Genomic DNA, 21,701 nt, shown 5'->3' with positions numbered 1-21,701 from the left:
AAAAAGGAAGAAGTCATTGTCCTGGGTAATCCCTTCTCTCCCTCTTTTCCTGCTCCCAGTGGGCACCCCACCCCCACCCCTTTCCTTGATCTGTTTGTCTACTTCTGTATTCGGGAACATGCTGATCCTGCAAAGTGAGTTAATGCAACTCCTGGGCTCCTTCCTTGCTCCCAGGGTCACTAGTTGTCTCCAAGTCCCTCTGACTGATTTGTTTTTCCTCCCTCTTCCCGCTTTTCTCCTTCTGAACAGGTTCTCTCCAAGCTTAACTAACAAAAGGCCCAAGGGAAATAAATGTTTCTATTTAGGTTTTCATCATTTTCCCTGAGATTCTAGAAGGGCTAGCTTTCCTTGGTTTCAAATGTCCTCCTTGTCACTTTCCCTGATCTGGTGGCAAAGGAACAGGATTTCGTTTCTCATGTATAATTTCTGACCTTGATCTGTATTGCAATTGCACAACAGATTAACTCCTGAACACTTGTTAGAAAAATTTAATAGATAATAAGGAGGATTCTGTTTTGTATATCACTTAAGTATTAATCACCTAACCCAAATGTGCAAAACCTTTTTCTCTGTCTCTTAATCCCATTCTTGCTTTTGTTTCTCCTTAAAATTCCTGAGTCCCTCTTGCTTCTCTCTCCCCTGTCACCTGTGCCAAGAGCATTCTATGGATAACTATATTGGGCTCCAAAAAATGAGTGTGATGTCAGCCTACACTCAAGGGTCAAAGGGCAGGCCAACCTAGATGGGGATTTTATATACTTAAAGATGGTATAACCATAAGTATCCTAATACCCTGCACCTGTTTAGAACTTTAAAAATTACTTTATTTAACTGAAAAGGATTACTAGACCATAGATCTACACCTTCAATATCCTCTAATTCAACGCACTAATTTTCCAATTCTGGGAAATGGAGAGAAAAGATAAGAGTCATACAGATAATAAATTTTTTTTCCTTTTTTCTTTTTATTTAATAGCCTTTTATTTACAGGTTATATGTATGGGTAACTTTATAGCACTGACAGTTGCCAAACCTCTTGTTCCAATTTTTCACCTCTTATCCCCCCCACCCCCTCCCCTAGATGGCAGGATGACCAGTAGATATTAAATATATTAAAATATAAATTAGATACACAATAAGTATACATGACCAAAACGTTATTTTGCTGTACAAAAAGAATCAGACTCTGAAATATTGTACAATTAGCTTGTGAAGGAAATCAAGAATGCAGGTGGGCATAGATATAGGGATTGGGAATTCAATGTAATGGTTTTTAGTCATCTCCCAGAGTTCTTTTTCTGGGCATAGCTAGTTCAGTTCATTACTGCTCCATTGGAAATGATTTGGTTGATCTCGTTGCTGAGGATGGCCAGGTCCATCAGAACTGGTCATCATCTAGTATTGTTGTTGAAGTATATAATGATCTCCTGGTCCTGCTCATTTCACTCAGCATCAGTTCGTGTAAGTCTCTCCAGGCCTTTCTGAAATCATCCTGTTGGTCATTTCTTACAGAACAGTAATATTCCATAATATTCATATACCACAATTTACCCAACTCAACCATCCAGTTGATGGGCATCCATTCCATTTTCCAGTTTCTAGCCACTACAAATAGGGTTGCCACAAACACTTTGGCACAAACAGGTCCCTTTCCCTTCTTTAGTATCTCTTTGGGATATAAGCCCAGTAGAAACACTGCTGGATCAAAGGGTATGCACAGTTTGATAACTTTTTGAACATAGTTCCAAATTGCTTTCCAGAATGGCTGGATGTGTTCACAATTCCACCAACAACGTATTAGTGTCCCAGTTTTCCCACATCCCCTCCAACATTCCGCATTATCTTTCCCTGTCATCCTAGCCAATCTGACAGGTGTGTAGTGGTATCTCAGAGTTGTCTTAATTTTCATTTCTCTGATTAATAATGACTTGGAGCATCTTTTCATATGACTAGAAATAGTTTCAATTTCTTCATCTGAGAATTGTCTGTTCATATCCTTTGACCATTTATCAATTGGAGAATGGCTTGATTTTTTTATAAATTTGAGTCAATTCTCTATATATTTTGGAAATGAGGCCTTTATCAGAACCTTTGACTGTAAAAATATTTTCCCAGTTTATTGCTTCATACAGGTAATAATTAACTGACATAAAGGTGGACTTTTTTTTTTTCTTCCTTCCCATTTTACAGATAAGAAAACTGAGACTCAGAAGGGATTGTTTCATTCAAGGTCACATAGCCAGAACTACTGCCCTTAGGTCTTCTTGTTTGAAGCCCAGTGTTTCCTAACCCTAACCCTATTATTAAAACATGCTGGTTGGCAATTACAGATACAAAAAATAGATGCCATATCCAGTTTTCCTAAATTGGGTAATCACCTCCAGATTCTATGATAGAAGTTCCTCTGACTATGGATTAAACTACAACCTTTTCTTAGTCCACTTCCTTCTTCCTCCCTCCCTGTTTTAAGCGTAGAGTTTGTAGTCTTAGTTAAAGGACCTGAAACATCAGCTACATTTCTTTTGTCTGTCTTGTTGGGTTCTTCAACTGCCTGAAAAACTGGTATTTCTTTGTGTGTGACTTAACTTCTGTTTAGTTATGTTCTTGCTCTTTCCTTTAACTGTTTGTTCTTTGCTTCCTTCTTGGACATCTGGGTTCCCCTTTTTTCCTGTTGGCACCTAAGGACTATATTGTCTCTCCTGATGGAGCCAGGAAACAACCTTTAACCAACAGACCTTGTTCTGCCTTCACCAAAAACTGATCACAGGCATGAGTTACAGAGGACAGTCGAACCCCTGGGTAGGGGGAAGGTACCAGCACAGAATAATTTTAGATGCATTATCTAAACCTTGCCATTGATCTTGTAACTGAGTAACATCCCAGGAATCCCCCAGACTAGCAGGCAGGTAACCTTTGAGAAGGTATACTAAGTATACAAATATAAGCTAAAAGAAAGACAGCACCTGCCTTTAAAGTGATTATATTCCAATGGGAGATTATAAACAAAAGGAACCTGAAAGGGCTAAGTACCTATTCAGAAGCAGGGTGCAGAGTCAGTCTGGAATGAAGAAGAATTTCTAAGATCTTTTCCACCACTAATACTCAGTAATCTCTAAGAATCAATTCAAGGAAAGGGATACTTACCTGGAGGAGACACACTGGAAAGTCTTGGGTCACTGGAAGCAGTTTGAGATACAATAGCTGCCTTCAAATAAATATTAAAGAGTTGTCAGTGGAAGAAGAGTTAAGTTTATTTGACTTTGCCCCAGACAGTAGTCAAGGAGTACTATAGAAGGGGCAGCTAGATGGCACAGTGGATGGGGCTTAGGGCTCTGAGTCAGAAAGATTCAAATCTGGCCTCACATTTACCAATGGAGTGGCTGGGCAATTCACTTAATCCTGTTTGCTTCCCTTTCCTTATCTATAAAGTGAGTGGGAAAAGGAAATGGCAAGTCACTCCACTATCTTTGCCAAGAAAACCTCACACAGGCTCACAGTCAGACATGATTTGAGAATAACAGGGTGAAGGTTGCAGAAAGAAAAATTTTCGCAAGGTACAGAATTACTTCCTGAGTTAATAGGAGAAGTCATAAAAAGATTACAAAAAATTAGTTCTTGAGTTAAAGGAGTTCCAACAGTAGAATGTGCTGTTTTGGGAGATCATCTCTATTCCTCACCATCTGAACTTAGGTTGGATGACCATTTCTTCAGGATGTCACAGAGGGATTTCTGGGATTTCAGAATCCTGAGAGGACTCTTTGTTTTTGTTTTTGTTTTTTTTTTCTTTTTCTTTTTTTTTATTTAATAGCCTTTTATTTACAGGATATATACATGGGTAACTTTACAGCATTAACAATTGCCAAACCTCTTGTTCCAATTTTTCACCTCTTACCCCCCCCCCACCCCCTCCCCTAGATGGCAGGATGACCAGTAGATGTTAAATATATTAAAATATAAATTAGATACACAATAAGTATACCTGACCAAAACGTTATTTTGCTGTAGAAAAAGAATCAGACTCTGAAATATTGTACAATTAGCTTGTGAAGGAAATCAAAAATTCAGGTGTGCATAAATATAGGGACTAGGAATTCAATGTAATGGTTTTTAGTCATCTCCCAGAGTTCTTTTTCTGGGCATAGCTGGTTCAGTTCATTACTGCTCCATTAGAAATGATTTGGTTGATCTCGTTGCTGAGGATCTGAGAGGACTCTTTGAACTTACATTCTCTGATTCTTCATGCCAACTAGGATTAGGAATGACCAAAAGTTCAGAGCTATCCTTCAGAAGTCAGTTTAGACCAGGAGTTATTAACTTATGGGATGGTCATGGACCCCTTAGACAATCCTCATAATTTTTTTTTATTATAATAACTTTTTATTGACAGAATCCATGCCAGGGTAATTTTTTACAACATTATCCCTTGCACTCACTTCTGTTCTGATTTTTCCCCTCCCTCCTTCCACCCCCTCCCCCAGAGGGCAAGCAGTCCTATATATGTTAAGTATGTCACAGTATATCCTAGATACAATGTATGTGTGCAGAACTAAACAGTTCTCTTGTTGCACAGGGAGAATTGGATTCAGAAGGTAAAAATAACCCAAGAAGAAAAACAAAAATGCAAGCAGTTTACATTCATTTCCCAGTGTTCTTTCTTTGGGTGTAGCTGCTTCTGTCCATCCTTGATCAATTGAAACTGAGTTAAGTCTTCTCTTTGTCAAAGAGACCCACTTCCATCAGAATACATCCTCATACAGTATCGTTGTTGATTATATAATCTCCTGGTTCTGCTCATTTCACTTAGCATCAGTTCATGTAAGTCTCTCCAAGCCTCTCTGTATTCATCCTGCTGGTCATTTCTTACAGAACAATAATATTCCATAACATTCATATACAACAATTTACCCAACCATTCTCCAATTGATGGGCATCCATTCATTTTCCAGTTTCTAGCCACTACAAACAGGGCTGCCACAAACATTTTGGCACATACAGGTCCCTTTCCCTTCTTTAGTATCTCCTTGGGGTATAAGCCCAGTAGAAACACTGCTGGATCAAAGGGTATGCACAGTTTGATAACTTTTTGGGCATAATTCCAGATTACTCTCCAGAATGGTTGGATTTGTTCACAACTCCACCAACAATGCATTGGTGTCCCATTTTCCTGCATCCCCTCCAACATTCACCATTATTTTTTCCTGTCATCTTAGCCAATCTGACAGGTGTGTAGTGGTATCTCAGAGTTGTCTTAATTATCATTTGTCTGATCAATAGTTATTTGGAACACTCTTTCATAATGAGTAGTAATAGTTTCAATTTCATCATCTGAAAATTGTCTGTTCATATCCTTTGACCATTTATCAATTGGAGAATGGCTTGATTTCTTATAAATTGGAGTCAATTCTCTATATATTTTGGAAATGAGGCCTTTATCAGAACCTTTAACTGTGAAGATGTTTTCCCAGTTTGTTGCTTCCCTTCTAATCTTGTTTGCATTAGTTTTGTTTATACAAAGGCTTTTTAATTTGATATAATCAAAATTTTCTATTTTGTGATCGATAATGATCTCTAGTTCATCTTTGGTCACAAATTTCTTCCTCCTCCACAAGTCTGAGAGATAAACTATCCTATGTTCTCTAATTTATTTATAATCTTGTTCTTTATGCCTAAATCATGGACCCATTTTGATCTTATCTTGGTATACGGTGTTAAGTGTGGGTTCATGCCTAATTTCTGCCATGCTAATTTCCAGTTATTCTCAGCAGTTTTTGTCAAATAATGAATTCTTATCCCAAAAGTTAGGATCTTTAGATTTGTCAAACACTAGATTGCTATAGTTGACTGTTCTGTCTTGTAAACCTAACCTATTCCACTGATCAACTAATCTATTTCTTAGCCAATACCAAATGGTTTTGGTGACTGCTGCTTTATAATATAGTTTTAGATCAGGTACAGCTAAGCCACCTTCATTTGATTTTTTTGTTCATTAATTTCCTTGAGATTCTCGACCTTTTATTCTTCCTAGATCATTAAAATATTTTCTTGGAAGTCTGATTGGTATAGCACTAAATAAATAGATTAGTTTAGGGAGTATTGTCATCTTTATTATATTCACTCGGCCTATCCAAGAGCACTTAATATTTTTCCAATTATTTAAGTCTGACTTTATTTGTGTAAAAAGTTTTTTGTAATTTTGCTCATATAATTCCTGACTTTCCTTTGGTAGATAGATTCCCAAATATTTTATGCTGTCGACAGTTATTTTGAATGGAATTTCTCTTTGTATCTCTTGCTGTTGGATTTTGTTGGTGATGTATAAAAATGCTGAGGATTTATGGGGATTTATTTTGTATCCTGCGACTTTGCAAAAGTTATGAATTATTTCTAATACCTTTTTAGTAGAATCTCTGGAGTTCTCTAAGTATAGCATCATATCATCTGCAAAGAGTGATTGTTTGGTTTCCTCATTGTTTACTCTAATTCCTTTAATCTCTTTTTCGACTCTTATTGCCAAGGCCAGTGTTTCTAATGCAATACTGAATAATAATGGTGATAGTGGGCAACCTTGCTTCACTCCATATCTTACTGGGAAAGGCTCCAGTTTTTCCCCATTGCATATGATGCTTACTGACACTTTTAAATATATGCTCCTGACTATTTTAAGAAAACGTCCATTTATTCCTATCCTCTCAAGTGTTTTTATTAGGAATGAATGTTGGATTTTATCAAATGCTTTTTCTGCATCTATTGAGATGATCATATGGTTTTTGTTAGTAATCCTCATAATTTTTAAGTGTATAAAATAAAATACATAGGAATTCAAAGAAAATTCATTATTGTAAAGTGCAGTTATTTAAAAACAATTTTTTAAAAATCACATTTATGGACCCCCAGATTGAGACATCTCTAAACCAAAGCCTTACTTTATGTACCTGTCTTGGTCTCTCTTCATTCAGAACCTGGTTGACCATAGATGGTCTGCAAGGATTGGGGAATGAATCTAAATTTATCCAAGAATTTGCGTGGCCCATCTGGGAAAACAATTACCTATCAAGGAAGCCTCTACTGAGCTCTGACTGCCTTTGGCTTTTCATTTCTTTTTTGTTTGTTTCTTGTTTTTTGTCCTCCTTTCCATGGTCAGAGGCAACTTCTGACTAAAAGAGAAAAAGAGAAGTGCTTAGCTCTTGGGAAATGCTGAGCACTGTGTTTAGACTTCTTGGCTGATCCAAGTACAGGCTGGTGATTCAGCAGAATCTCTTACCCAGGCAGCTGGCACTGTGAGAACAGGATGGGAGAGAGAGAGAAAGGCGTAAGCCCTGAACACTGGAAGAGAGAGTGGCCACGACCACAAGTTACATATGGGGAACAAGGGCGAGCATTCAGATAGCCAGGTACTCCGCTTCTCCATTCGGTTTGATTTTAGGAAAAGTTAGGAGTCACTCCTTAAATGTTCCTTAAATTGAGTAGTTAAAAGGAAAGCACTGTAGACCCTATTAAATAGTATCTTATCCTTTCCCCCAGTTATCTATTCCCATATCTAGAAAAATTTTTTAGCATTCATTTTTTTGAGGGGGGGGAGAGGGCAACATAATTGGGGTTAAGTGACTTGCCCAGGGTCACATAGGGAGGAAGTGTTGGGTGTCTGAGGTTTGATTTGAACTCAAGTTCTCCTGAATTCAGAGTTGTGCTCTATTTAGCATTCATTTTTACAAGTTGCAAATTTTTTGCCTTCCCTTTCCTTTTTTCAAAACTGCTAGGTAATTTGATATAGTTGTTACACAGTAGAACACTACAGACCTTAAAAGACCAACTATAAATGTAAGCAGTTATTTTGCTTTGTGATGAATATTTAGAAGCGAAGTTGTCATTAGGGCAAGTGGAATTTCTTTGAAAATTGAGCTCCTCCATGGACATGTGACATTAAAAGGGTGAAAGCTTTGCATTAAGTTTCTAAGGATATCTGTGAAGTCCCCCATGTGATTTTTCTAACCTTTTTAGTTCCAGGAACTGAAGTCAGAAACTAATTGAATGGTGAATGTTATGGAATACTATTGCGCCATCAGAAATTGCAAATAGGATATTTCAGAGATTGGAAAGACCTGTGTATGGGTTGGTACTGTTAAATGTCCAGGGGAACAAGTTGTACAATTGTAAAAAGCAAATACAACTTTGATTTAAGAAGTGTGATCAGTACAGAGCACCCATGATGCAAAATGTCATCTGTCTCCTGACAGACTCAAGATGCAAAGACGAACATTTTGGGGGCCTGACCAATGCAGGATTTGTTTTGTTTGCCTGTACCTGTTAACCAGAGTTTCTTATTGTTGCCTTGTTTTTTTAGTAGTGAGAGGGAGAGAAAGTAAATACTTCATTAGAAATAATTATATAAAAGTTTAAGAACTGAATGGAAGCTTTCTGGGACCTACCATCTTCTATTGCACTTTTTTCAGTTCCTCTGTAGGTGTGGTGACACAGCCTGTTCTGACTGAGTGGCCTAATCTAGAGAGAAAAGAATCTTATCTGAGCTTTCAAAGTCAAACTAGTCTTGGTATTTTCTTTGGCTGCTGGTATCGGTTATCTCCCGGCTTTCAAGAGGCTCCCTGACATCACGCAGGGGTGTGCCAAGGAGGCAGTTCCACAATTAGAATCTCCTGCCCAACTCCTTCTAAGAGCTGGAGGCTGTTCCAGGAAGAGCACTCCGGCCTATGGCTGTGGCTCCCGTGGACACACCCCTTCCCACCCTACTGCCCATTGTGGCCCCAGGAGAGAGCCTCTGCAGCTTGCAGGCAGACAGGAGCAGGAGGCAGGACCTCATCTAACCTAGCCCCCGTCTCTCCACATGGCAAGGTGGTTGCCTACCTCGAGCCACAGAGGGCCTGGCTTTGGACCCAGACACTTGGGATGCCAAATCTAGCGCTCGCCCTACTGTACCGCAGCGCCTCTGCGCTCCCAATTTTGTAGGCTTTGGGCCTTTGCAAGTCCTCCGTTATTGGTCAAGGGTCCTATCCTGGCATGTCGGGCAGTCGGTGTTATGGTCAAAGCCCTTGCACTCTTGGTGGGAGGCGGGGGGAGCTACCAAGTAAATGAGCTAAATGGGAAATTATTAAAAGGAAGGCTTCCAAAGAAATCCCAATAAACCAAGATTAGAAAACACCAGCTGCATCTAGAAAAAGAACAATAGAAATTGAATGTAAATCAACATATGCTATAGCTACCTCTTTTTTTCCTCTCCCATGATTTTTCCCTCTGGTTCTGATTTTTCTCTCCCAAAGTAATTCATAAAGCAATATGTATTTTTTTAAAAAAGGAAAGCAGTAGAATTCTAGTTGGGAAAGTTTTCCAATAGCTGGTGGGATCTTTGGTCGGTGCTTAAAGGAAGCCGTTGAGGCAGAGATGAGGAAAGAGGACATTGTCGGCATGGAAGAAAGCCAGAGAAAAATGCCCAGAGCTGGGACATGAAGTGTTTTGTTTGAGAAATAGCCAGGAGGCCAGCGTCACTGCATAGAAGAGTACGTGGTGGGGGAAGAAAGGTGTAAGAAGACAGGAAAGATAGGGGGGAGCTAGATTATGAAGGCTTAAATGCCAAAGAGGGAATTTTATATTGATCTTGGGAATGATAGGAAGTTATTGGGGTCTATAGCAGCCAGCTATTGCAGAAGTCCAGCACAGGTAGTAAGGATCCGTGCCAGAATAGGGGCAGTGTCAGGGGACCTGGGTTACAACCACTTAGGCTTTAGCAACATATTGGATATGGAGGAGCAAGAGGATTACTTTCAGTATACTTAATAGTATGATGGCTATCCTGGTGGGGAAAGGTAATATAAATATTTTGACAGTAAAAAGGGGGGTCTTTGAAAAGGCTGGTAATCATTGGCAGCTAGGTGGCTGATTGAATAGAGTGGTGAATTTGGTGTCAGGAAGCTCTCAGTTCAAATGCCATCCAGATACATATTGTTGTGTAATTCTTGAACTTACTTTCCTTATCTGTAAAATGGGGATAATAATAGCACCTCCCTTCCACAGTTATTAGAAAGATCAGGATAAAATGATGTATGTAAATTGCTTTACAGTGCTAAATAAAAATATATAAAAATGCTATTATTATCATTATTAATGCTCCTGAAATTTATTCCAAGTTCTCTCAAGTTGCCCAGAAAAGGGGGGGAAATGTAGACTAGGAACGAGTTCTTTTTGGCTCATTACCCTAAGTAAATTTTGTTTTAGAGGGGTAGGGGATGTCTCCCAAGAAGTTACTTGTTTTGGTACTCCCAGAGAAGAACAGGGTGTTCTAGTTTGTAGAAGATGGTGTCAGCTGACAGCCCCCCAGCCCATTTCCTTTAACGATTGCATTCCACCTCTCTTTTTTCTCTACTTCAAGCAGTCTCTTTCTCCTCCCCCCTCCTACTTCAACCTTCCTGTCCTCCCTGTCACCCTTTGCCCCACCTCATGTTGTTTTGTGTTTCCCCCCTCCTTTTCCCCCTGGCTCCCCTCCCCCAACTATATCTCCTCCTCTCTTACCCATCTGTCCCTGGCTTTTCTGGCTATTTTTTTCCTTTTCTTTTTTCTTTTGTTTCTCTCTGCCTGTTTTCACTTATCTGGAAGAAGAGAGAAGGGCCAGGATTTGGGAAAGGAAAACAAGCTTCCCCCCAGGCCACCCCGCAGCCTGCTCCTGTGAAGGGACTGATGCCAGAGATACCAAGAAATACAAATAGAGTTCCCAGAGTTCTGGGGACCACAGGATTGTGATGTTAGCAGAGGGGCCGGTGGGAGGGAAGGCTTTCAAGGAAGGGAAACAACTCTTCTCTCTCTCTCTCTCTCTCTCTCTCTCTCTCTCTCTCTTTTTCAGGGGAAAAAAAAAATATTTTTTAAGTGGGCAAGAGTATTGAAGCATATCCAATTCATATTTCCTAACTATAAGTTACATCAATATCTCACTTCCTGCTTTGCTGAGAGGTTTGAAATGAAATGAGTGCAAGGTCCCAGAGCCTAGGTGGTGGCCCTTGAGGGCTAAAGCCACAAGTGTGGAGAAAGCAAAAAGGGCTAGAGTGTGGGGGAAGATAAGGGAAATCCATGAGTCTAGTTAAGTGAGTTGTGATGGGCTGTCACAAGATTTTGTTTCCTTCATTGCTCTAACCCAACATCCAGCAGTGGGTTAAATCAGTTACCTCTCTGGTCCATTCTTCTAACCTTTGCTCTTCTCATTAAATCAAACTAGACTCCTATCCAAATGGTCCTATCCCATTTCTGAAAAACTTCAAATCAGAGTAGCAATCCAGAGTTTGATTGCTGCTTTCTAGCATGCCATGTTTGTCCAAGAAACCACCTTTATCTGTTTCTTCGATGCCTCTAATAAATTCAGCGTATCCCTTCCTAGCTTTATGCTCAGCCCATTTCTCTAAAGTAATACTGAGCTAACAGGCTCATATATATACATTTTACATCATATCATGGACTCTCTTATTAGTGTCTGGTGAAGCCCTGTGGATCACGTTTCAGAATAATACTTTAAATATGCAAAAACAAACTATAAGGATTTTAAGATGAAATGAATTATATTGAAATACATTTATTAAGATTAAAAAAAAAAAAATACAAGGTCATTGGCCCTATGTAAGCACCTCTGACTTAGAGTAAAGAACAGGCTTATACAAAGTCTGGGGAATTTGCCCTCATTTGCCCAGTAGCCTGTCCATAAATTGCAGTTAGAAACTTTATTTGGGTGGGGGTGTTGGCAATGGCTTACCAAGCATGTGACTTGCCTAAGATCAGTCAGAAATAGAAGCAGAGTTAGAAAACAGCCTCTAGTGCCATTGCCCAGTTCCCCAGTTTCTGTGCAGCTGACCTGATAAATATTACAAGGACCTATTGAGTTTAGCTGGAAGGGACTCATTCGCCATAGATTAGTGTTGGAGAAATAACATCTCAGGGTAAGAGGTTGAAGTAAATAGGGATGGGGGTGGAAATGACGGAAAGAAGGCACAAGACATTGGAGGAAATGGCTAGGTTTGTGAATTGACCCAAACATACTATCTTTTCTCCCTCAAGCCATAAAGCAGGTGAGGCTTCTGAGTTTGCAGTAGCTATAGGAATCAGGTTGATTCCTCCAGGCCTCCAGTTACTGTGAATTTCCCCTGAGTTCTGGGTTAGGCCTCTTGCCTTCCCCCCAAGGAGCAAAACAACCCTTCCTACGCCTTCTTTGCCACCCTTCTTTGTCCCTTTTGGGGAAAAAACAAAACAAGTGAACAGAGCTACTTCGGTAAATAGACACCGTGGCATTGGCAGGTAGAATGGAAAGGCGGCAATAGCTATCAGCAAGCTGCTGTAGAGAAGAGTTGACTTCCAAGTTAGAGGACCTTGGATCTAATCTGAGTGGGTCTAATTGCTTCCTTTCCTAATTTCCAGGAAGAGAAAGGATCTTGTAGGGGTGGGGTGTTTACACCTTCCCATTGTACCAAGAAAAAGAGAAACTGCCCACCTGGTAAATGTGTGTGAATGCTGTGCATGTGGGATAGGTGCGCCTACATGGTCATGTCGGACTATTTGTGACTCCATTTTATGTCAGAGGTACTGCAGTGGCTTGTCGTTGCCTTCTCCTACTCATTTTACAGAAGAGGAAACTGAGGCAAACAGGATTAGGTGATTTATCCAGGCTCATACAGCTAGATTTGAGTCTTCAGATTGGGCCTAGCACTTTATCCACCCTCCCCTTGGATGCCCCTGGTGGAGGGGAAGATTCACAGGGAGGCTGTTAGGATTGCAAGGCCCTACCCAATGGGGCAAGTATGGAAGAATAGGAGCCTGTATCTCCTTCAGTTTTCCTTTATTTGCTATCTTGTTTCTCTCTATTGATGATTCACTTTGAAAAAAATGGAATGATTGTGAATTTCCTTATTTCACGTGTAATTTGCATGATTGGTATTTTATTTTATTTATTTATTTTTTATTTAATAGCCTTTTATTTACAGGATATATACATGGGTAACTTTACAGCATTAACAATTGCCAAACCTCTTGTTCCAATTTTTCACCTCTTACCCCCCCACCCCCTCCCCTAGATGGCAGGATGACCAGTAGATGTAAAATATATTAAAATATAAATTAGATACACAATAAGTATACATGACCAAAACATTATTTTGCTGTACAAAAAGAATCAGACTCTGAAATATTGTACAATTAGCTTGTGAAGGAAGTCAAAAATGCAGGTGTGCATAAATATAGGGATTGGGAATTCAATGTAATGGTTTTTAGTCATCTCCCAGAGTTCTTTTTCTGGGTATAGCTAGTTCAGTTCCTTACTGCTCCATTAGAAATGATTTGGTTGATCTCGTTGCTGAGGATGGCCTGATCCACATGATTGGTATTTTAAGTCACCTTCCAGTCACTCAGTATTTCTCCATTCTTTCTGAAATCTCTAGATTTCTTCTCCAGTATAACAAAATCCATGCTGAGTCAGTCTGGCTGTCCTAGCCAGACCTTTTGGGCTCTAACTAGGTTTGATCAGCAGTGCTTCCCAGGCCTACCTGAATATCACTGGCTGCATATTTTTTTAGGGGGGAAAGTTTAGACTTGGGACCTGTGTATTTATCTCTCAACTTCCCCAAAAGTTCCTTAATTAAAAAAAAAAAAACTCTAATGAATATGTTGGGATAAAGAACAGACAGGGCATAAGTTTTAACTTCATGGGATCCTTACTGTCAAAAGAAGCCTACATATGTGTCTGTGTTTACCTCTGTGAGTTTGTATTTCTCTGGAGTCTCTGGAATATGACCCAGAAGGACGGGATGGTCTCCAGGTGAAGGCTGGAGCTTGTGTCTGTTTGTATGTAGTTTCACTCCAAAGGAGAAAAAGAAGTGGAATGAGACAGGCCAAGGTTATTATAGGACAAGCCTGTTTGCTGCTGGATTGAATTACACCATGAAAGAGTTAGCAGCGGTGTGGAAACCTGGAAATTAAAGCTGCCATGTTGTGGGGAAAATTGCCAAATATAGGACAGTACATTGATGACATCACCCTTCCCATTGCTCTTGTAGAGCATCATAAGGTTACAGGGACACTGACTTAGAGTCAGATGTCCTCTTCGTTCAGTCAGGCTCATATTACAGATCCAACAAACATCTTTATTTATTGGATAAGGAAACTGAGGCCTAAAGAACACAAGTGACTTTAAGTCAGTTGGGTTACATGAAGAAGGGCCAGGATTCAAAGCCAGGTTCTCTTCATTGCCTGAAGGTTCCCATGACTTCCCTCTGACCTACAATTTAGAACAGCCTCAGAGAGAAGGGATTGGTCTGGGGGACACTGAGACGCTGAGACCAATTATAGAAGGCTATTTGAATAGTTCATGTGAGAGGGAAAAGTGCCCTGTATGAGGGCAGAGAAGGAAATGAATACAAATAATGTTTCAGAAGTAAATATGGCAAGATTTAATAAAGGTTTGGCTGTGAGATAAAGTGAAATGTCAAGGATGATGGAAAGATTGTGGGTCTGAGCAGTTAGGAGGAGAATGGTGTCCTCAATAGTAATCCACAGTTTGGAAAGAAGGAAGGGTTTGGAAACGTTGATATCTCTGTGTCTGTGAGACAGCTGATTCAGAATGTCCATTAAGAAGCTGGAAGTGCCATTCTGGAGCTAAGGAGAGACAAGAGGGCTGGCCCTATCATTCTCAGAATATAGGTAATGGTAGTCATGGTAGTCGATGAAAATGATTGAGAAATGGAAGAGAGAGAGAAGAAGGGAACTCATGGAAAGGTCTTGGGAAACACCCATGTTTAGGGATTTAAGGATATAGCTACTTAAGAAGAAGCAGTGGAAATATTAACAACTGGAAAGGCACTAACATAAGACTATATTAAAATAAGTTAAGAATTCCAAAAAACGGTGGCAGTTATTCCGGTATAAAGGGTCAGCTTGTGCTGAGGTGTCAAGGCAGAGATAGAATGAGTAAATGGGGAGTGGCTAGTAGGGCAGTGTAAGGTGAAGGCAGGGTCTAATATAAAACAAACATGGCTGGAAAGAAGTTGGAACTAGTTCTGAAGAGCTTTAAATGTCTTCTCTAAGAGTTGGAATCTCAGAGACATGAGGGAATAAGGGGAACTCTGTGCGGGAGGGTGACATGCTCTGTCCTCTGGGAACATTCATTTGGAATCTTCATGGAAGATTAGTTTGGAAAGGAAAAACTAGAAGCTGGGTGGGAGACTGTGAGTATGGAGGAGATGGATGGGGGAGTTGTCGTGAAAGTAGAATAGACAACATTTGGCCACTGACAGAAGGTGGGAACTGAGGAGCAGCAAAAAGTTAAGTATAACTCAAGTTTGTGAATCCCCCCCCCCCCCAAAAAAAAAAAAATAGAAGCTAGGATATTAGATACATAGCATTTTGAACATTAGAGATGATCTTGTCTACTCTACATTTAGCAAATGAGGATGCTGAAACTCTTGCCTGGGGTCATACAGGTAAGAAATGGCAAATCCAGGATATTCTGTAGGTTTTCTGTTACCAAATAGGGTAGAACTATACATGGTCTCCCATTTATACTATGCTGCCTTCACTTCATCACCTAGATTTTCTGCTAGTCCCAAGACAGGATGACTCTTCTCTCCAGTTCTTATTGATGGGTTTTTTTGGGTTTTGTTTTCTTTTAATATTCTCATAAAGAGAGATCTCTCTCCCATATTCTGATTTTGATTCCAGATACCTGGCCATATATGTATAGTCTGATATCATTGTGTTCTTCATAACTGAGGTTGACTTGAAGTGGAATGAGGGGATGCTTCCATCATAGCTAGGTCATGAAGTAGCCAAATATAAGGGATAAGAGGAGCCCTCATAAGGGGAAGATTTCTCTAGTTAATTCTTCCTCCTAGCTCCCCAGCAAGCCATCTGGTAGCAGGATATGCAGTCATCAGTCAAGCCATTGTAGTCTCTTAAGTTTTTCCATTTTACTCCATAGAACCTCCCATAAAGAAAAGACCAAAAAATACTCTCCTAAAGTACAGATTCCTCCATAGCTCTAAGGGGCATTGAATTTGAAGGCTCTAAGTTTCCTTATTTCTGCTTGCTTTATTCTTTTCTGTCACCTTGACTCTTTAAGTTTTTCTAAATGAGTTAATTAAGTAAATACACTCTTGGATTCAGCATCCTCCTGAGGTCTTTTGTCATCTTCCATCTTTGGCTTTCTTCCATCTCCTCACCATGGAAACAGAAGGTAAGAGAGAGAGAAAGTGTGAGAACAAATGTTTTGGGAAGTCACCAAGAATTAGGGTCTAATTCCACCCACCCTCCATTCTTTTGAGATTGCTGAAACAAAGTTTTGATATTACATAATACTGCCTTATGTAATATGCATTAATTAATGCATTAAGTTGTTTTCCTTAGATATGAAATCCTGCCAGTGTCCCCATGCTGTTCTGGCTACTTGCAAGGTCAGGAGTCCCAAATAAATTTCATCTCAGGCATGGAGATAGCCTGCCTATGCAGGCACTGAGACACAAGAAATCCCTTTGACAAACCTAAGAACAATCCAAGAAAAAACAGCGGGCTCTGGAATTCTGCATCAGGTGCTAAATGGAAGGGGGTGGGGAGAATGGTCATCAGTCACAGAAAGGGATCTTGGGTGACCCCTACATTGGCAGGAATCCTGCTGATTTGTGCCTGTGACTACTAACCTTTCCTCTCTGGGGAGGTGGCTCAGGTTTCAGTCCTCTGTAATCCTGCCAGTCTAGTCTTTTCTGCTCTTTCCTTCCCCTTCAATCACATGCTGATATCCTCTGCTCCAGTGTGAAGGGTCAAGACTTAGAGGAATACAGCTCTTGGGGACAGGAGGTGTCACAACAGCCCTAGACTGGCTGTCCTTCCTTCCCCGCCCCGTTTTTTTTGTTTGTTTTTTTCATTTCTTTCAAACTAATCCATTTAAAGATGAAAGGTTAGTTGGGGGGCACGGGTTGTTAGCTTAACTAAAGTCCTTGAGATTGAAGTGATATGGGAATAGAGAACTAGGAGTCCCTTTAGAGCTCACCATAGCTTATTTTGATGAATTGTTTTACCCTACAGAGGTCTTTCATTATCCCCAGGGAAGACATTTTGTGTGTGTTATGGACCCTTTTGTCAATCTGATGAGGTTTAAGGGACCCCATCCCAGAATAATATTGTTAGATGCACAAAATGAAATACATATAAAAAACAAAGGAAATCATTATATTTAAATAGAGTTATTAACATTTTTAAAAAAATAAAAACAAGTTCATGGCCCCAGGTTAAGACTTTTTGTTGGTGAATCTTTTTGTTATTCCCCATCGCATTTACCCTTTGAAAATTTTTTATTCTATTTTCATGTCTCAGTTCTCTCCCTCATTGAAAAGCTAAGAAAAAAGAAATCCATTACAAAATATGTGTAGTCAAATAAAGCAAATTCAGATATTAGCCATGGCTTTGTCTTTAGTAATGAAGAAAGTGTCCTTTGGAATTATGATGGGCTATTGTGTTGATCCAGTTACTAAGTTTTTCACAACATTGCTGTTATTTGTATAAATTGTTCTTCTTGTTCTTCTCACTTCACTTTGCATCAATTATACCAGTGTTCGTTTTTCTCTGAAATAGTTCCTTTCATCCTTATTTATAGTACAATAGTATTCCATTACATTCCTAGGCCATAACTTGGCATCCTCAGATATTTCCCAATTGATAGAAATCGAATTCTTTGCCACCACAAAAATAGCTGCTGGAAATATTTTTGTACATACCAGTTCTTTTCCTTTTTCTTTGATCTCTTTGTGTTTTAGATAAGGGAGGTAGGTATATTGCTTGGAAAAAGAATATACTAAGTTTTATAAGCCATGAGTTATCATTCGTAAGTTGCTCTCAGAATGGTTGGGCCAGTTCATAGCTCAACCAATAGTATACTAGACTAGGATACCTGCCTCTACAGCATTTGTCTTCTTAGCCAGTCTGGTAAGATATGAAGTAGTACCTCAGAGTTGTTTCCAACTCTTTTTTAAAAAAGAGGTTTTTTTATTTTTTTTATTTATCTTTTTTAAAAAATAATTGCTTTTTATTTTTCAAGATACATGTACTGCCAAGATCTTTTCAACATCCACTCTTACAAAATCCTGTATCTCCCACATTCTTCCTTTTCTCCCTCTCTTAGACAGTGAGTAATTCAATATAGGTTAAATATGTGCAATTCTTCCAAATATATTTTCACATTTATCATGCTGCACAAAAAAAAATATTATATATATATATATATCAGTTCAAAGTGGAGGAGGAGAGAATTAAAAAGGAAAAAAAACAAGAAGGGTGAAAATACTCTTGTTGTGATCCACACTTATTCTCCATAGTTCTCTCTCTGGATGTAGGTAGATGGTTCTTTCTATCACAAGTTTATTAAAATCTCCTTAAATCACCTCATTGTTGAAAAGATCTAAGTCCACCATAGTTGATCATCACACATAACCTTGTTGCTGTTATGTACAATATTCTCTTGGTTTTGCTCACTTCTCTCAGCATCAGTTCATGTAAGTCTCTCCAGGCTTTTCTGAAATCAGCCTGCTCATCATTTTTGTATAGAAGAATAATATCCCATTACATTCACACAATAAATATCTTTTAAGGACACCTTACTGAAGGAATAATAATTTGCTTTCAACTTATTTTTTTTGGTAGTTGGGGGATAATGATAGCACTTGCCTTTCAAAATTGCTGTGAGAATCAAATGAGATAATAATTAACTATTGCCTGCCACATAGTGTAGGTGTTTTATAAATGCTTATTCTCTTCGACCCTTTCCTATGGAATGAATAGTATGAAACCTTTGCACTAACATTTAAACCCAGGCATGTTTTCCCATTCCAAAGAGCTCATGTTTTTACTCCCAACAGTTTTCCACTCCCTTTTCCCAATTCATTTCCATATATTCCTATCATCTTCCTTCCTTCCCTCTGATAGCCACATCTCTTCCTCTCCTTCCTCTCTATCTTCCTTTAGCTTCTGAAATCTTCCATCCTATGTTTCTCTGCTTTCTTGTTTCTATTCGGTATATTTCTACCCCTCCCTTTGGGCTCCCCTACCTCTCTTCCTTTTTGTTTTGCTTTCCCTCTATCTGTTTTCTTCCTCCTATTCTTCATCCTTTTTTTCCTTCCTTTTCTCTCCCCTGTAGGCAGTTCATATTGCAGCAGGACTTGGTTTTTACCTCTGAAATTTACCAGATCTGTGCAGCATTTCACTTCTCGGCCTCTGTTTCTTCATCATTTTGAACTTCTAAAAATAAGAGGGTTGGATTCTGTGATCCCTAAGGTCCCTTTTATCTTTAAATAGATGGTCCTATGATAATTTCTGTCCCTTACTTTAGTCTCCCAGACCTCATCTACCCTCTCCTTTTTGCTCTCCATCTTCCATCCTTATTTCTCTCCCATAGGTCTCTTATGCCCTTAATTGATAATCCTCATTTGTTCCTCAGCAACCCAATTTTGTCCTTTAATCTTCCCTCCTAAGCCACTTCCCTTGATCTTTCCATCACTAATGTAGCTGAATTCAGAATTCCTTTTAACTGTCATCATGCAGCATCCGACCTTCTCTTGACTTAGCCATTGGGGTCCAGTGAAAAATGATTTTTGAATTGCATTAAGATTAAAACAAATGTGCGCTTATCTCACAGCATGTGAAATGCTAGAGTCTTTAGAAAATATTCTCTGTTCAGTCCCTCAGAATACCCTTTCTGACAACATGTTTTTATTCTGCTTACACAAGACATTATCTTGTGGAACAGCTTATCCACAGGGTGTCAAGGATTTCTGCTTTTGAAGACTTGATTTGCCCTAGTTCATTTTGTTCCATAAAAAATAATCAGAGGTTGCTAGTCATTTCACAGAAATCTGATGTTCTGTTGTAGGTTGGGATCTGAGAGGTGAGACTGGGGTGTCAAAGACAACACAGGAAACTGTTTTGCTCAGTTCAAAACTGTCAACAAATGCACACATACCATTCATGTGTCTACTCCATCAGTTTGGTGGGTTTGAGTGGAGGAAGAGAAGCTGATGAGCTAACTGGGAGCTGCTGGGAAGGGGGAGGGCAAATGATACAGTATAATGTCAAGCCTGACATTGACAGAGTAAAAGGTTAAGGATTGTATCTGCCAATTAAAAAATGAAATATCGGTGCTAAATAAGTATTGCCAGTAACTAGCATAAAAGCTGCTACTGCTGTTGCTTCCATGTCCTAATACCTAAGCAAAGTTTAGGAGGTAGAGAACGGAATCAGAGGGAGTCGTTCAGTTCGGTTGAAAATCTGGAGGTACAGGCTCTGTTTTTGACATGGTCATTCCTGTCTTTATGATGTTGGGCCATTCCATAATTTGGTTTCTTCAGCTATAAAGTGGACACAGTAATACTTAAAATGCTTTTCTCTTGTTGGGATAATGTGAAAATGAAATCAGATGAGAAAGCATTTGAAAATAAAAAGAACATATGAGTATGTATTTTTTGTTACCATCATTTTATGCAAAATGACCACTTCCTTTTACTGGGGTCAGTGCCAAGGTTAAAGCTTAAGGAATGAATAAAGACTGTGCAAAGTTTTGTGCTAAAGCACTGGAGATTCAAATAGAAAAAATATGTCAGTCCCTGCTTGTAATGGGGAGGACAAGTCAAATGAAAGGTTTCAGCTGCAAATTAAATGGAAGGATCCCATTGTCTTTAGGTGTGGTGGCCAAATAGATGGTAAAACTTATTTATTATCATTTCCACTCGTAAAATGCTGTCAACTTCTGTGTTGAACTATTTGACAGTGTCAAGGACTGATGGCAAGCCTTCTCTTTTCTGGTTCTTTGGTGGCTGTGAGTGTAGAATCTACAAAAGTAGATCTGCATCTTCACAGAAGATGCTTCAAGATGATTGTTGTCTGAGGGGACTGGGCTGAAAGTATTGCTTTTTCCCAAAAAGGAGCTCCAACAGTGTCCTCAACCAACAATAGGTCAGTGTATACATGCCTGAGGTCCCCTGAGTCCCACAACATTTTAAATTCCTGATCTCTTTTTTTTAAGGGAAAAGACTTCAGGGTTATATCTGACCCATTCTCAAGCATGTTTTTGAACCATCATAGGATCCCTAGTGGGTGTAAAAAATAAATGAGTTGCCCTCCTTACAAAAAGGATGGACTTTTAGGTTATATGCTGTCTAAGAGTCCCTTCCAGATCTAAATGTCGTGTTCCTATGCATATGAATCAGAAGATGCTTTTTTCTCAGCCATACAATGTCAGGGCTGGAAGAGACCTTACAGACAATCTAGACCATTCCCTTCATTTTTCTGATATGGAAACTGAGGCCTAGAGAAGTTTAGTGACTTGCTCAGTATCTCACAGATAGTAAATTGTAAAGGTCTAAATTGGTCTTCTACTACCAAATGACATTTTCTTCATCTTCCTTCCACATTACTGTGGAAAGGCCACATTACTAAGGGGATTCCTAACCATTCTGGGAGATGGAAGATACCCTCTAGGTCTCTATGTTAGCCAATGGGGTTCTGAGATCATATGTAAAGCAGCTAGACATCCTAAATTGTGAATCCTCTTAAGTTGGTGCCCATATTTGCCCACCTCTGGATCCTTGCTTGCATCTATGAATGAAAGTAACTAGTGCTAATTTATAGGACTCATTTGGGAAGCCATAATTTCTGGGTACTTGGCTCAAAGTAGACTTTTTTTCATT

At 39.3% G+C, this 21,701-nt stretch overlaps 1 protein-coding gene across 2 annotated transcripts in view; it reads left to right on the top strand.

The window, feature by feature from the left end:
* The window catches only part of SLC7A8 (solute carrier family 7 member 8), a 77,833-nt gene that overhangs the window by 38,204 nt on the left and 17,928 nt on the right, over positions 1-21,701 (top strand). The window contains exon 1 of one of the 2 annotated variants that reach the window (XM_023499319.2): positions 7,292-7,391. The exons of the other annotated variant lie outside the window; for it this stretch is intronic. The gene's annotated coding sequence lies outside the window, so the exon portion shown is untranslated. Of the gene's footprint in view, positions 1-7,291; positions 7,392-21,701 lie in introns of those variants that run through there. 2 annotated transcript variants of the gene reach the window in all.

Source organism: Sarcophilus harrisii, chromosome 2, assembly GCF_902635505.1.
Source record: "Sarcophilus harrisii chromosome 2, mSarHar1.11, whole genome shotgun sequence".
In the NCBI taxonomy this organism is placed as follows: domain Eukaryota; kingdom Metazoa; phylum Chordata; class Mammalia; order Dasyuromorphia; family Dasyuridae; genus Sarcophilus; species Sarcophilus harrisii.
Note: the sequence above shows the minus strand (reverse complement) of the source record. Positions and strands in the feature narration are given on the sequence as shown.